Consider the following 15,877-nt stretch of genomic DNA (forward strand, 5'->3'; position numbering starts at 1 on the left):
CAATACAGGGGAATGCCAGGGACAAAAGAATGGGAATGGGTGGGTAGGGAAGTGGGGGGGGGGTATGGGGGACTTTTGGGATAGCATTGGAAATGTAATTGAGGAAAATACATAATAAAAATAATAGACTTTTATTTTTAAAAAAACTTACAATATTTGTTTGAAATTATAATAGCTTTAACACTATGTATATAGATCTAAAATGGAGAATGTATCTGTATATCCTAACAATGAAAACATGACAATTAGTTACATCTTTAAATAAGCTACTTACTATGTATATGTGAGGCTCTATCATAGTTGATACAAACTGTTTGATTAGTAAAAAGAAATAAAAATAGTTGGTTTACATCAAAATCGACTAACTCTTTATGGAAGAATCTTTACTTTTGAGTTGGAAGTTCTAGAGAAAGATTTGATGTCACAACACTAAATTATGTAAAAAGTTTAAGTAGGACAATACTGTGGAATCCTGATGAAAGCCGTCAACAAGTTGGAGTTAGGCAAAGATGCAAACTAGCAAACTTGAGTCTCGCAGGAGCCCATCCCATGTTGACTTTATAAAAAGTATATTGATTTCTTACAGTAAGTCAGGAATGGCTGTGGCAATCATTGTTAAGCAGTATTGAGGTAAAGATTTTTATTATGTGCATAAATGTAGGCACATTTTTAAACTGAGACCTGAAGTATAATGATTTTGTTTCTGTAAGTGTAGATTGATGTACTAATGAATAAGATGGAAGAGATAACAGAGATAAGTACTTCATATTATAAGGATATTTGTGTGCATGTAATTTATGCAGTATGGTGCACACAAAATATCCCAAAGACACCCCCCCACACATGTAATGTTTAGGTGAATGTGTTTCTGAAAGTAGAAACGTCAAGCTTGCTACCTTATATGATATGGAACATTTTGCTTGCTACCTAAATCATTATCTAAGGCACAGAAGTAGCATCTCTGTCACTAATCTATCACTCTCCATCAGAGTACTTGGAAATTTACATTGTTATAAGCATTTTTAGCATAAGTAGGTGCCTCTTGGGAATGGGCTTCTGATTCAATAATATTGTCTATAGGCTGTTTCTCTAGTTGTGGAAACACAGGCATATACCTGGCTTTATTCCTGTCTCACCAGAGCAAAGTCTACCTGCATTGCACAACAGGAAGTCCAGATTAGACAGCTCTATTTGTGCACTCTGAACAGCACCAGATTCCTCCCGGTGTATTTTCCACAGTTTATCAGCCATGATGGAAAACTTTTGACCAGGGCTTCTAAGCTTTGTCTAAACAAGGGTACAGAGACCTTGATAAAAGTTTATTTGTGCAATAAATTCTAAACCATTTCAATGATAAGGAACCCAAAACCTCTATTTCTACTTCAAAATGAAAAATTATGTATATTCATTATATGTGAAATTTGTGAAAGAGCTCCCAAATAATGGTGTTCTATATAGCAGCCATAATGATGCATTTGACACTGAAAGAATAGCAGTGCCAAGTTTTCATGAAAATGTCCCTTGAGCAATATATAATACTTGATAGTATGCGTTTCACACTACATAATGCTTTTCCTCATGACATATTGTGCAGAAAGCACCATTTCTATTATTGTGGAGGTACTCAGTGATGGCTGTCATAACAATATACCTCATATAATGGACTATTTTATAATCCACAGAGTGGTTTCATTCCTATCACCTCATTTATTTCTTCTAGAGGGTAATAGTACTTTAAAGAAGACAAAAACTCAGTTCATAAATGTCTAACTCAGGCTGATGATATAGCTTAGCAATTAAAGGCACTTGTTGTCTAGCCTGACGACCTCGATTTGAGCCCTGGGTGTCCACATATTAATGGAGAGAAGTGACTTCTACAAGATCATAGTAGCCATTCATTCTTGCCATGGTAGGTATACTCACAGTTGCTTTCTCTATCGTCCATCTATTATCTATCAATGTATCTATCTATATATGTATCTACCTACGTATCTATGTATCTACATATCTATCTATCTATCTATCTATCTATCTATCTATCTATCTATCTATCTATCTTTCTATCTATCTATCACCTGTCCATTCTGCAAATACACCTGCACACACATACACACAAAGTCCAAATAAATATAATATAATATAAAATATAATATAATATAAACATATTTTAAGAAAAGAAGAAATGTATGAATTGCCCAAAGGTAAATATGCAATGAGTGTGAAAGTAGAAACCTGAATGTCGATATTTTTTTCCTCATTTCATTCTGCAGACTATTATATTTTCTGGGGTATTCAAGCCAGGATGCTTGAAGACATTTTAATATCTTTTTAATGCTTTGAATGTCAAACTAGTACATCACAGCCCCTGGATTTCAACCACAGACATGACGTCTATCTTCACTGCTTTCTTTACTGCAAGCATCGTGGCTATATCCCTTAATTAGATCAACACTAAGGTAATATTCCTTTTTCATGCTCAGCATAATTTTTAAAATTTTGTCTCTTTTTAATCTTATCCTACAACTTTTCCCAATCAAAGTTTTGAACAGAGAACAAGATCACAAAACAAAGCAGAGTAGCCATGTTTCTTAAGAAGTCCTGTAAAAGAACTGGATTAAATTATATGTATGGAGGAAGAACACAGTGTTAGCACTCTGCGAAGCAGGAATGTTATCTGAATACATTAAAATTATTTGATGTAGTTATTTACAGAATTTAACCAATGCTGCACTATATTTAAAACATGAACAGCAACCACTGCGAAGATGTTCTTTTTGTGCACTTTCAAAGTTATATGACAGAAATAAAGATATAGGCAGAACCCAGTGTCTTGTTCCTGGGTGTTGAAAATGTTGCTCTGATAGGCTTCCCAGACATGTACATTGATGTGTAATGTTTTCGTGTATTTGAATGTTACACAAAACCCAGCAAAGTTAGTCGTGCTGATAAGGTTTAATCCAATTATTTTTCTCAAGGTGTTTTCTTTCTTCTTATGGATGAGCATGCTGACACATGGTGTGATAGGGGGAAGAAGAGCTGTGTTTCTGCTGCTGGTGGCAGGACACTGTGTTCACATCATGTTTTCAAATTTCATTTACAGATAAGGACTAGAAGTAATTGTAATGTGCAGTCGTAATCTTCAGCCGATGCTTAGAAATGGAGAAACGTAAATTAAAAACATCATTCAGCTGAAATTTCAGACTATGTAGTAGGGGTGTGAATTTCCGAACAGGCAGAGAGCATGATAGAAAAATCAATTTTGCACACATCATTTTATGAAATTCTACTATTAGTAAATGTCACATATTTCTACTCTTAGTATGTTAATCTATCATGATAGACAATGCTTTAAAAAAAATTGAAGCATACAACTTCAGAACCACATAAGAAATATTTGAAGTATGGATTGGTAATTTAGTTGTAAGCAAGATTTGACTTAAAAATAGCAATATTGTGGTACTGGTATTTTAAAAAATGTTTTCTTAACCATATGGTACAAGAAAGAAATATATGCTCAATATAATGAAATACTTTCATTCAGTTCATGTTGAATGCATAAATATTTTATACAATACCATTTAAAATATGTATATAGATGCTTAAAAAATAACTTTAATTATAGGACATTTGATTTATGTACTTCCAAATCTAATCTGCCATCCTGTCTATCATCTACAACTTTCTAGAATATTCTGCAGAACTGTTTTTGTTTAGTTAATATGATTCTCTGTATTTGTCCATAGAGTATAATTTTGTTGTTGTTTATAGCTTCTCAGACAACCTAGATGATATTTATTTTTTATATTTTGCAGAGAATGTATCTACACCTATGTAGGTAGAAATAGGGATAAAGATAAAATAGTGACGAGACACATATACAAAAAGACTGCAAATCAGCTTTGATGATTTGTTGTCACAGGATTTTCCCTGTTCCAACATTAGGGCAACAGGAGGCCTGTGATTGGATAGGGAAAAGGGAGGCAGAACTAAAAGTTGCAGAGACAGGGAGAGTCTGAGGGGAAAGGAAGAAAGCCGAGATGGACATGGACATGAACCAGCATGGCTTTAACTAGCTACAGGTAATTATGGTATCTTAAGGGTAGAATAATTGGGATAATTTTTCTAATGTAGGTGGGCATCTTTTATCATTATCAATTGATTCTGAAGCTATTGTATTGGCATCTTGTAAATTGAGAATTTATTAATACACAAATCTGATTGGCTAATTATTAACTTTAAAGGTTTTGATTTACTAGGTTGCTGGAATGTGGGATCACCAACTACAGGGATTTATGGGGAAGCGAAAACTAGTGGCTCCAAGAGCAAGAGGTACAGAGCTGGAAACCTGGATGGAGCCATGTGGTTTGCTGGTTGCCAGTGGTAGTGCGGGAAGCCTGCTGGCCCTTCTTTTTTAGTATTTCCCATGACAGTTTTCCAAGAATCAGTCTCTTTGAGTTCTAATGGCAGAGTGCTGATATTGTGATGTTGAGGGGATTTAAAACCAATGAAAACAGATATTTACATTGTTAGGTGCTGGCCCAAAGAGATGATTGACATTTTTTTTTTAAACAATGAAAAATTATTCTCTAAACATCAACTTCAAAGCATCTGAAGTCTTACTTTACCTAAGGAATTTTCAATAGTATTTTGCATTTTAAAAGTGTTTTAAAAAACAAGAAGTGATTTTTAAATTTTTTTTGAATTTTATTTGTTTTATTTGTTATCAGCCACCTTCTAATACTTGCATGCACTTTTATAACAATTTTAATATCTTTAGCTTAGTGAAATATATAGTAAGTAGAATTTCAAAACATATCTCATGGTAAGTATTTACATCTACCATGTACAATTATCTTCTGACATAATTATCAACTTATTTTTCAACCAAATTGAATATTAAAATATATGAAAAATTCAAACCATAGAAAATATCATTACTTATTTATTTCTTTTCTTATGACAAAAGATTCATAGTAAAATTTAATTCATTAAAGATGTGTGGCTGTTTGAATAAAAACAGCCCCTATATGTCCACAGGGAATAACAGGATTAGGAGGCCTTGTTGGAAGTAGTGTATCTCAGTTCTCTCCCTGCTGCCGGCACATCAAGATGGAGAAACTCAGCTTCATTTTTATCATTGTGCTTGGTATATGCCCTGCTTCCTGCCATAACAATAATGGACTGAACCTATGCACTGCAAACCAGCTCCAATTAAATGGAAAGAGTTGCCATGGTCATGGTGTCTCTTCAAAGCAATAAAAACCCTAAGATAAGATGTGAGGAGTGGATAATAGATACCTTAGTGGAGTGTTCAGATGTCTCTAAATAAACCTGGATGGAAAGATGGAATAGGCTTCAGTTCCAATCAGAAATCAGTTGGTTATTTCTCTAATCATGGCACTATTGGACCAGTGAGAAGACCATAACCAGAAGGTCTGTATACAGTTACACTGGGTCAACAAAAGGTAAGATTGTTGATGCTCTTGCCTCTCACCAGTCTGCATAGCACATTCATGTACTATCAGAACCAGCCAGTGAGGAGAAAACTTCCAACTCAGTTCCAGGGTCACTTGTCTATTCACTGTATCTACAGTGTGTGGTTATTACAGAAACAAGGTCTTCCCTTCTAAGGAGCTATTATCCATAAGCTTGAAAAAAATTATAATGGCCATTTATTCCCCAGCATTCTTGAGACAATTGGGTACTCTGGCTCTTGACATAAGGAATAAGCAGACAATTTATTTTCACTAACAAGAATTATATCACAACTACTTCAATTTCCTGTATAGCTTTCACACTCTCTAAGAAATGCAATCTGAATAGCAAAGGCAGCAATACAGTCTCTTAGCTTTCTAGTATGTAGAGGCTCAGGTTTATTTAGTTTGGTAGCATATTAATTCAACCATATTACTTCCTGGAAAATATCCTGTAACCATCCATTAGACAAAACACTTTGGACTCCTTGAGGAAATTTCTTCCCTGCTGAGTAAGATACTGGAAAGAGAGATGCCTGAACAGTTATATCTAAAAGAGAGTAAGTGATAATTATGGCAGATTAAGACATACAACAATGTGGGCACATTGATGACTGTTAGTACTTGTAGCACTTGGAAGGCTGAGGCAAGCTGAAGCTAGCTTAGGCTGTAGATTGAGATTTCTTGTCAAAATCAGACAGAGCTGGAGAGGTGGCTCAGCATGTAAAGATATTTTCTAAGACTGATAACCTGAGTTTGTCCCTTGGCACATATATACATACACATACTCATACACATACACATACATATACACATACACATCATACACATACACATACATATACGTGTGTGTGTGTGTGCTATACTTCCCTAACCAATAGTTAAATAATATGGTTCTTTTGTATCTGTGTTTTATTTGCCTAATTTTTTTTTCCTAAAGGGAGTGACACGAGAGTGAATGGAGAGGAGGTAAGGATCAGAGAGAAGTTGGAGGAGGGATAATGTGTGATCAAAATACTTTGTATGAAAAACATGCTTTCAGTTAAAAACATTTATCTATAACTTTCTTGTAAAATCAATTTAAATAATATATCTAAAGTGATTTTTTTTAGCAATAAATATGTAATGAATTCCATTTTATAAAACTTACAGAAAAATGAAGTGTTTTTCATCTCCGGGTTTTTCTTTGACTCATTTACAGACCCATCAAAGACAGTAAATGTGTGAAGGGCAAGCTACTTAATCCTCTGGACTAAAGTATCCCCACAAACTTGTATTCCCGTCCTAGAGCTCCTACTTAATACATTCTGTAGTTTCATGATTTCCCGACATAAGTTTCTTATTCAAAGATGATACATTTAAATTTAATAGTTATGGATATTTATATCTAGCTCTAATACGGCAAAGAAATGCGTCTGGTGTGGTTTCCGCTGAGTACATTCATTTCTACTTGTTCGCCAAGCTTCCGTGCCACATACTATGAAATTTGTAGTTAATCCATCTAAGGCTCCTTCTAATCTGAAAGACACTTGACTTGGAGTAATTAATCTTGTGTTGACTGTTAGTCTCATTACTCAAACTGATGGTGCCTTTAGCACAGTATAAGGCAGAATTGTGCTGAATAGCAGTAAAATGAAGGATTTCCACCAATTTCTTATTTCACAGACCTTTCAAGTCTTATTGGGCCTTAGTTCTCACCCCATTGACCTTTGAAGCCTTCTGTGCCTTCAAGTCAGGAGGAACCCAATCAAAATATCTGCAGGGAATTGACAATAGTAATACTTATCTGTGACTATAGCAACTGTGGTGAGACTTTGAGAGATAGTGCTTAAAGACAGATCAGAAACTATGTTTCATTTAGTTATACCCATACTCAGCCACCATACTAATCTTCTGAAGGGCTCAAAAATTACATAGAAAATATAGATGAAAAAGGAAAAATAAGCCAGTAGGAAAAGGAATGTAAAATGTATCTTTGAATGAGAGGCCTTAGAAGAAAATTAAATTATCATAAACAGATTCTCACAATGAATTCCATGACATTTAACTTTACACTAATAAAAAATGAAAAAAAGATATTATAGATGGCTTAATTTGTTCAAAACAACTCATGTATTTCTGATTTTCAAAATAGAACAAGGAATTGTATACAAATTTTGAAATGTTTTCAGCTGATTTATTTATTATACTATATGTTCTATACGTGGTTTCCCCTCACCCAACTGGTCTCTGAACCTCTCTACCCAGTAATGTTACTATGGAAATGTCAGATTTTATTTCATTTTGTAATAGATATAATGATGAAAATGGACTCTGCACTTTGTCAATGGACATATAGTTAGAAAGCTGGGATATAAACAGTACTGTCTTTTCATTTTATAAACTTTAAAATTTTTCTAAGTTTTTTCTTAATTATTTGAAGAGCAAAATCTCTATTGTGGTGTCTTGTGTCCTAGTATGTTATATATGAGATAAGCAAACCAAAGAAACAAAAAATTATGAAAAATCCAATCCTTTCGAGACAGTTTTTCTTTCTAATGCCGTATCTGTGTTTCTTCCAATTAGAAGTTTTCAATATGAATCTAGATCCATTAGTCACTCCCCTACAAGCACATTTATACCCCCTGCTACATTGGATTTAGCTAACTAAATCTAAATGATATTGCCCTCATCAAGAGTACCAATGGATTCACCTTGAATAGCTTCATTACCATTTTCTGTACATCGTATCTCAATATAGGGAATTGATGTACCTGCCTTTCAAGGATAAACACTGTTTCAAAGATTTCCAAGTGTTCTACAAGATACTACTTCTTCCACACCAGATATTTTGAAGATCTCCAACAGATGCACAGATGCATACATAGGTATCTATGGCATAATTCATTAGTGTCTTTTAAGACCAGTAATGCATATAAGACGCTTCAACCAAACACATGAATTGTTGAGGTTAGTTGTTTGCTTTGCTTATTTATTATTATTATTATTATTATTATTATTATTACTAGTACTACTGCTGCTACTACTGCACTTTCATGATGCTCTGTTTACCCTAATGTGCATATACAAGGTAAATACTTAACACTGAGCTTCACCTTCAGATTTTCTATTCTAAATTTAAAGCTCAGACTCACAGTGGAGAACACTACTAAGACAGAATACAGATGAGTAGGTACAAGCAGGATTTTATCTACAATCCGGTTTCTCTCTACACTCAGATGAGTCAACATCTCGTCTCTGGTGGTCAGTGCCTTTAATTATGTATGTGCCTTTTAGATAAGGTTGTATTTTCCTTGGAATGACACAGGCCACTGATTAAACTTCTTCCTGTCTAACACAACTTCACTCACTGGCAAGCAACGATCAGGAGCTCAGTGTTGCCTTGAACATTTTCATTTTACACCTGAGAATTGGAATGAATAGAATTTATGGTATGCATAGTGACACGCACTGGTCTTTAGAATGTTAAGATGTTGCCCTGTGGCAACCATATCTTGTATTTTGTTGCCATTTGGAGTAATAGTACATGTGTAACAGTTTTCTTCAACCACTGGGGCACTCTGACTTGTTTAAATGTAAGTTTCTAAGAAAATTTTAAAATTATACAAACTATTCTTTTGTTTTGTTTTACATTCACAACTATCTCCTGGAGAAATATCTTTATAAGGAGTAACCTCGAGGGGTTCTTTTCTCTCAATCATATGGATATTGGGAGATGAAACACCTTCATTGAACAATATAAATGAAGACACATAGTGTCATATTAGTTTCCCTATTATACTTTATAATCTGACCATTGTGTTAAAGGTTTTTGTTTGTTTGTTTTGTTTTTTAACTAACTTACTTGATGGGTTAGCTCTAAGTCCAGGTTCTCTAGAAGTCAGAATTGATAGAATCAATCTGTATATATTAAAGGTAGATTCATGAGTGTGGCTTGCAGGCTGTGGTATCACTAGAATGACAGTTACTGTCTGAAAAAAAAAGCCAAAAATCTAGAAGTTGTTCAGTCCATGGGGCTGGAGGTGATGGCTGGTATTCTGTCTACATTAGAATTCCATAGAAATAGGTTTTAATCCAATTGGACTGACTCAGTAGCAGGATATATAAACTTGGCAGCAGCAAGAGTGAGGGAAAGCAGACAAAAAGCAAAGGCTTTCTTCTTTCATTTTCTTTTATGTGGGCTGCCACTGTGGCCCAGAATTAGATGAATCCCTCTCATCACTGTCTAGATCTTTGGTTTTAGTTGATTCCAGAAGGATTCATATTGGAAAGCCAAGATTTGCCACCAGTGGTAAGCATGTGGGAAAGGGAGGAATACTTCATTTTCCAATTATATTATTATGGAAAGAGTAGGATGAAAAAGACAATAAAGTATTCTGCAATTCACATTGTTGTAGTGTTTAGTATGATGATACTAGGATCTCTATATATTTACCTGCGTCTTTTTCTTTGATTGGTATTTCTATAAGTATATTTTTATAAGAACTATTTTCTAGTGATATAAAGTGACTATTTATCTACTCTCCCTATGATAGCAAAGCTAATTTTGAACTTTTTCTATTTTATTTGTATTCTAAATTATTTTTTAACTAGAATACAATTATATCTCTTCCCCTTCAATTTCTCCCCTCAAAGACCTTCCATGTTCTTTCCCTTCAACCTGTTGACCCACTCCCTCTCAAAGTGGTGGCCTCTTTTTTTTCCAGTAAATTATTATTGTACACACACACACACACACACACACACACACACACACACACACACTATAAGTACAGTTTGTTCAGCCCATTTAGTGTGGTTGAATATACAAATTAATGTCCGAGCACATTGTACTGGATAATTAATTAGGGGGTTCATTCCTAGGGAAGACGAATTTTCCCTCTTACCACTCATTAATCTCTTGTAGGTTTTTTTTTTCCTGTTTAGTAAAATTTCTCACTCTCTCTCTCTCTCTCTCTCTCTCTCTATATATATATATATATATATATATATATATATATATATATACATTGAATGCTGAAAGGGTCATTGCTTGGTTGTGGTTTAGGCAGCCATATTGATGAGGTGAATTAAGCATTAATCTTTGAATTGTAGGAAGTTATGTTTTTTTTTTCTGAAATGGTCTCCATTTTCTATAAAGAAAACCTTGATGTGGGGCAAAAGCTACAGTTATCATTCATTATCCTTATAGGATACATTCTGAAGTGTAGTTAAGAATTATGCAGGTCATATAAGGTGGCAGCAGTAGTAAGAGCTCATCTAATAATGATGGCCACACTTTCTCCAATAGATGGCTATTTCTAATATGAGGCATAGCTTCTCTCCAGTTGAGGATGCCTTCAATCCAATTACAGAGCTGTTAGCTACCAAGAAAACATGGGCACCACTGTGGCAATTCTAGGTATATTTTGCCATAGTTGTGATTGCTGTAGTTCATAGGCTTCCTTTGAGTTTAGGGCTACTTATTTCCTTTGTCTCTTGCAAGCTTTTATACTAGTTTCTGTTATTATGAAAGCCAGATCAAAGAAAGGAGTCCTTCAAGTTAGATTTAGCTCAAATCTCTGAGTCTGTCTGAGTTTTGTCTTTGAATTGTGCAATGGTTTTAGAAATAAGGAACAATATGAGCTGACCAGTACCCCTAGAGCTCGTGTCTATAGCTGCATATGTAGCAGAAGATGGCCTAGTCAGCCATCACTGGAAAGAGAGGCCCTTGTTCTTGCAAACTTTATATGCTCCAGTACAGGGGAATGCCAGGGCCAAGGAGTACAAGTGGGTTGATAGGGAAACAGGGTGTGGGAGGGTATAAGGGACTTTGGGGATAGCATTTGAAATGTAAATGAAGAAAACATCTAATAAAAAATTGCAAAAATAAAAATAAAGATGTACTTTCAGTCTCTTAGAAGCCACCAAGGGCAACAACAATTGGTTTATCGGTTTAGGAATCTGTTGAACTAATACCATGGCAACTTGGACAGAATGTTTCTCATGGCTGGTAGTGGGGTGTTTATTAGAGAGTCTATTATGCTTGTTGAGAGTATTGTCAGAGCAAGGGACATCCATTAAAATCTGTGTGTTCATGCATGTGCAGGTGTTTGCATGCGTGTGAATTTGACTAATTCAGACATATTATTTCCTTGACAGCAATTATCTATTTAAATAATGTATCTTTATAGTGCATATAACCTTGTTGAATTGTATCTGATATTACTTAATCTTGAGAAAATCTCTTTACTTAACAATCCATCCAACATGTTTGGAGAAATTATCAAACACTTTGCTCTGCTAGTAAGAATTATCCACTTTCATATCTTTGAGTGACAAAATTAAAGTGTATTTAAATCTTCTCCCAAGTGAAGTGGTAAAAAGAAATTTAGAACACTTGACAATCTAACCTAGTTTTTATGAAACCTTCCTGATTAAAATTTCATCTGAAGTTTTTATTAATAATGTGTATTTCACAGTATCTTTCTTGCCACAAATAATACTGCTTTATGATGTCTGTCATGGGACCAGGGGGTATAATTACATATAACCAAGCATTCAAGTAAGCTGTCATATTCACAGTATGCTTGAAAATTTAAGGGATTTAATTCATTGTTAATAATGCCACTTGTGCACTTAATAAACACTCTATTGCTTTGTAAACAGCACTTGAAGGTAGCCAAAGTAAAAGCACTCAAGAATATGTCTGTCCTAATTCCTCATGTTATGAAGGCTGTAAAGAAACCTTTACCATAGCAACAGTGCTTTCTAACCAGCCAAACTATATAACTTAGCAGTGTTCCTTATGACTTTTCTGAAGAATACAGTAGTATTCATATGACACATGAAGTTTTTCTATTTGCTTCTTCATACTTTACCAGGCATATAGGACTTTGCATGTAATCACAATATTCAAAGGATACCACAGCAGCATATTTGAGAATAAAAATTAGCTTAAAATAATTAAATTTAAAATTTAAAAGCTTAAATTTTACTCTGTTTTAGTTGATGCTAAGACCCTGTGATATTTTGTAATTTCATTAAGCATCGATCTAGAAAGTTTTCAAATGTCTGTCTTCAACAAATGCTCATTTTTACAAATTCTATTGTAAATATATTGAACCAGTACTTTGGACATTACTATATCACACACACATACACACACACACACCCCACACCACACACACACACACACACACAGAGAGAGAGAGAGAGAGAGAGAGAGAGAGAGAGAGAGAGAATGAAAGGAGGAGGAGGAGGAGGAGATGGAGTGAGAAGGAAGAGATGTACAAATACATAAACTACTTTCACTAAATTCCATTAAAATAAAACATTTCCTGTAAAAAAAATAAAAAGGAATCAAAACTCATGTTTGGTGTTGCTCACTTTTCGTACAGGAAAATGCAATTGTGAGATCAGCATTGCCATTAATATGTAAAGTATTAGGACACATAGAAGGTTCTTAGACATCTTTTAGCCAATATCTCTCAAAGAAAATCTCCATTTTTATTTCTTGCATGATAAGATAATAAAATAGTAAAAAATTAAAATGGACAGACAAGTCCAGGAGAGATTTATGAAGAAAATTAAAAAAAAAATCCAAAGCAATTATGTTTTGAATGACTTGACCCCTTCCTCCAAAAATAAGAATATGGTAGAAAAGATGACATAAAGGGCAAGTTGAATTGAATAGGAAAAGACCACATATTTCTATTTATTCTCACTGGGAAGAAAACGATGTCAAATGACCAAATTGCTTTTGAAAAAGTGGCCCATAGGTTAGGTTATAATAAGCGCAGTTTCATTTTTACAATGCCATTTATTTCCTCAGGGTAGTGAAAACAAGGGCGATTTTTAGCAAAACTAATAATGCTTAAGGAACAAATCCTTCCTGCTCAAGCTGTTAGGGGATACAGATGGTGTGGTTCAGATAAACACAATTTTAACCTTGTATTTTTCAAGGTTTTATCAGCTATTATACTCATGTATGCTTGGGGGAAGTTCATTTCTGGGAGCATAATAACATAGATTTCACTCCTTAATACCCTAGTCCATCTAATAGAGAAATTAGAGATACCATTAGTCTGGAAAGAGCTTTACAGAGTGACTCATTTACTGTCTAAAAGCTGATAAAGCCTTTGCCCAGATGGATGATGGGTGTACATGTTGGCTAGTTTTCTAAAGCATGACTGATTGACTACAAACATTTACTGAATGCTGCTCTTTTCCCCTTGGATCCCAGCAGAAAGGCTGTGCATAAGAATGGATGAACTTTGACGATTTGGATCAGAAATGGAGAGTGAGAAGACACAAGCATAGCTACACAGTAAGGCTTGTTTAGTAGCCGGAAGTGACCCTACTTTTACTTAAAGATTACAAATATGCACTGAGGAGTTTATTATGTAATGTTACTGTCGATATCTCTGGAATCTGTTGATAGTGACAATTTGGACATCACTTCTTTAGTAAGAACATTTCAGGGACCTCTAATCTGATCGCTTCTTACACTAGAAATTATAGGGATGAGACTCACAAAGTAACTTACCCATACTCTAAGACAAGGTCTACATTCTGGAAACTGATGGATAGTAGTTCCTTTATTTTCATACTCAGTACCCTCCTTCTCATCCCCCATTCATACTGTCTTTTATACTATTTCAGCCTTTGGGGATTTTTTCATTGAACTAAAGTTTTACATTTTTAACTGAGATTCACTTTCAGAGTTTAAAGAATTAGGACATGTAAAGTGACACGTAAGTTTCTTAGTGTCTTTAACCTCCATGTTATATTTCTAAAATTCAGGCATATATTGATTAACATCTGTCTTAGCCTGGTTCTTTTTTAATATTTGAAAGACAGACTATTACATTCCTAAAAACCTCCTGATATGAAGCAATATCCAATGAACATCTAATGAAATGGAAAACTCAGATTATGAGACTTGTTATTTCTCAGTTCTACAGGCTTTCTAAAAAGCTGTATTAACATAAGTGTTCTAGAACAAAGACCCTACCTACTACTATTCTGTATGCAATATTTATTTGTGTGGTTATTCTCATAATTCCCTAGGTCAGGGACTGCTCTAGTAAAAATGATCACAATATAAGGCCAGCATTTTTATTGGTAATGAAGTGATCTAAGTTATGTGAACTTGGACAATCATTTCTAGGAAAAAATATTCTCTCAAAAGTACTTTTTTCTTGACTTCCAAACAATAGGCATAAATATCAAGGTTTCAGGTACCAGTAGCATTGTAGGAAGACTTCTGAGATAATTACAAACACTTGGTTGGATGTTAGATGATCAGGGTTTGAATCCCAGTGCTAAATCTAGTATATATTAGGCTCACATCATAGATATGTTTATTATTGTTCTGGAAAAAAAAGTAATGATAGTTAAGTAGTAGATATACATTGAGCATGAGATTTATTAGCTAATGCATTTGCTTGTTTAAAACTTTGGTTCATATTTATTTGGAAACAGAGGAAATATTTTATAAGTATTTCCCAGGATATTACAGAGGTCTCTGATTATCTGTGCTGTTTCTAGAACTGGAGTCTGTGTTCTTTTTGGTTTGTTTGTTTTGTTTTGTTGTTTTTTGTTGTGGTTCTTGTTTTTTTTCTTGTAACTCTTCCTATTACCTGCTGCCCTTTCCTAACCAGAAAGAGGTAAAAATGTAAACGGTTGAAACATTCCCTTTACAATAATAATAATAATAATAATAATAATAATTCTGGTAATTATACACAAATATTCAAGTTGACCACAAGGTAAAAGAACTCATACAAGACCCAAGTCAATGCAAAACAGACTTTATATGTTCCATTTTATTCTCAAAATTCATCAGCAAGGCTAGAGAAATTTTAGTTAACCTCATCCAATGTTCTTGTTGAGGCTCCAAGTTCATTGCTAAAATACATGTTGGCTAACTTTTCACCACCTATAACTCTACCACCAGGGGAAGCATCTTATAAGGGCCTCCCCAGTGCTAATGTGAGCATACCAATACACATAGAGACAGACATATATACTCACAATTTTAAAAGAAAATAAATATTAAAAAAAAACCTCTTCAGGTACTTAAAAGGAAGTCCCCAAACCTAGCATTATATTTGTGATCAAGTCTAGTCAATCCTGTTTTAAAACCCTATGTCCATTAAATAAATTTCTTAGATTAAATAATTGATTCAGCATTTTAAAATTAAAGTGAGACTTTAATCAGAAGTTGTACAATAGATCCTTTACATGACTACTACAAAAATTATGCTATGAAAACTTTATATATCATTCAGTATTTGAGTTTAGTTCACAGCCATATGTAGCCAGAAAGAAAAGAGAAAGGGCATATGCAGGTTGAGCCCGCTGTCATTTAGGTTATGGAAAGGAGGCTGCACCTGCATTAGCTATTGTGCATCCTGTAG

At 34.3% G+C, this 15,877-nt stretch overlaps 1 long non-coding RNA gene across 1 annotated transcript in view; it reads left to right on the top strand.

Annotated features, from left to right (window-relative positions):
* The first annotated feature begins 8,973 nt into the window (after positions 1-8,973).
* Positions 8,974-15,877, top strand: part of LOC147000667 (uncharacterized) — a 55,998-nt gene continuing 49,094 nt past the window's right edge. Inside the window, exons 1-2 of the long non-coding RNA XR_015045799.1 lie at positions 8,974-9,049; positions 13,699-13,782. This is a non-coding gene — a long non-coding RNA (uncharacterized LOC147000667). The remainder of the gene's footprint in view (positions 9,050-13,698; positions 13,783-15,877) is intronic.

The sequence above is a fragment of the Mus caroli genome, unplaced genomic scaffold, assembly GCF_978045245.1.
Source record: "Mus caroli unplaced genomic scaffold, Mus_caroli_1 scaffold_17, whole genome shotgun sequence".
Taxonomy (NCBI): domain Eukaryota; kingdom Metazoa; phylum Chordata; class Mammalia; order Rodentia; family Muridae; genus Mus; species Mus caroli.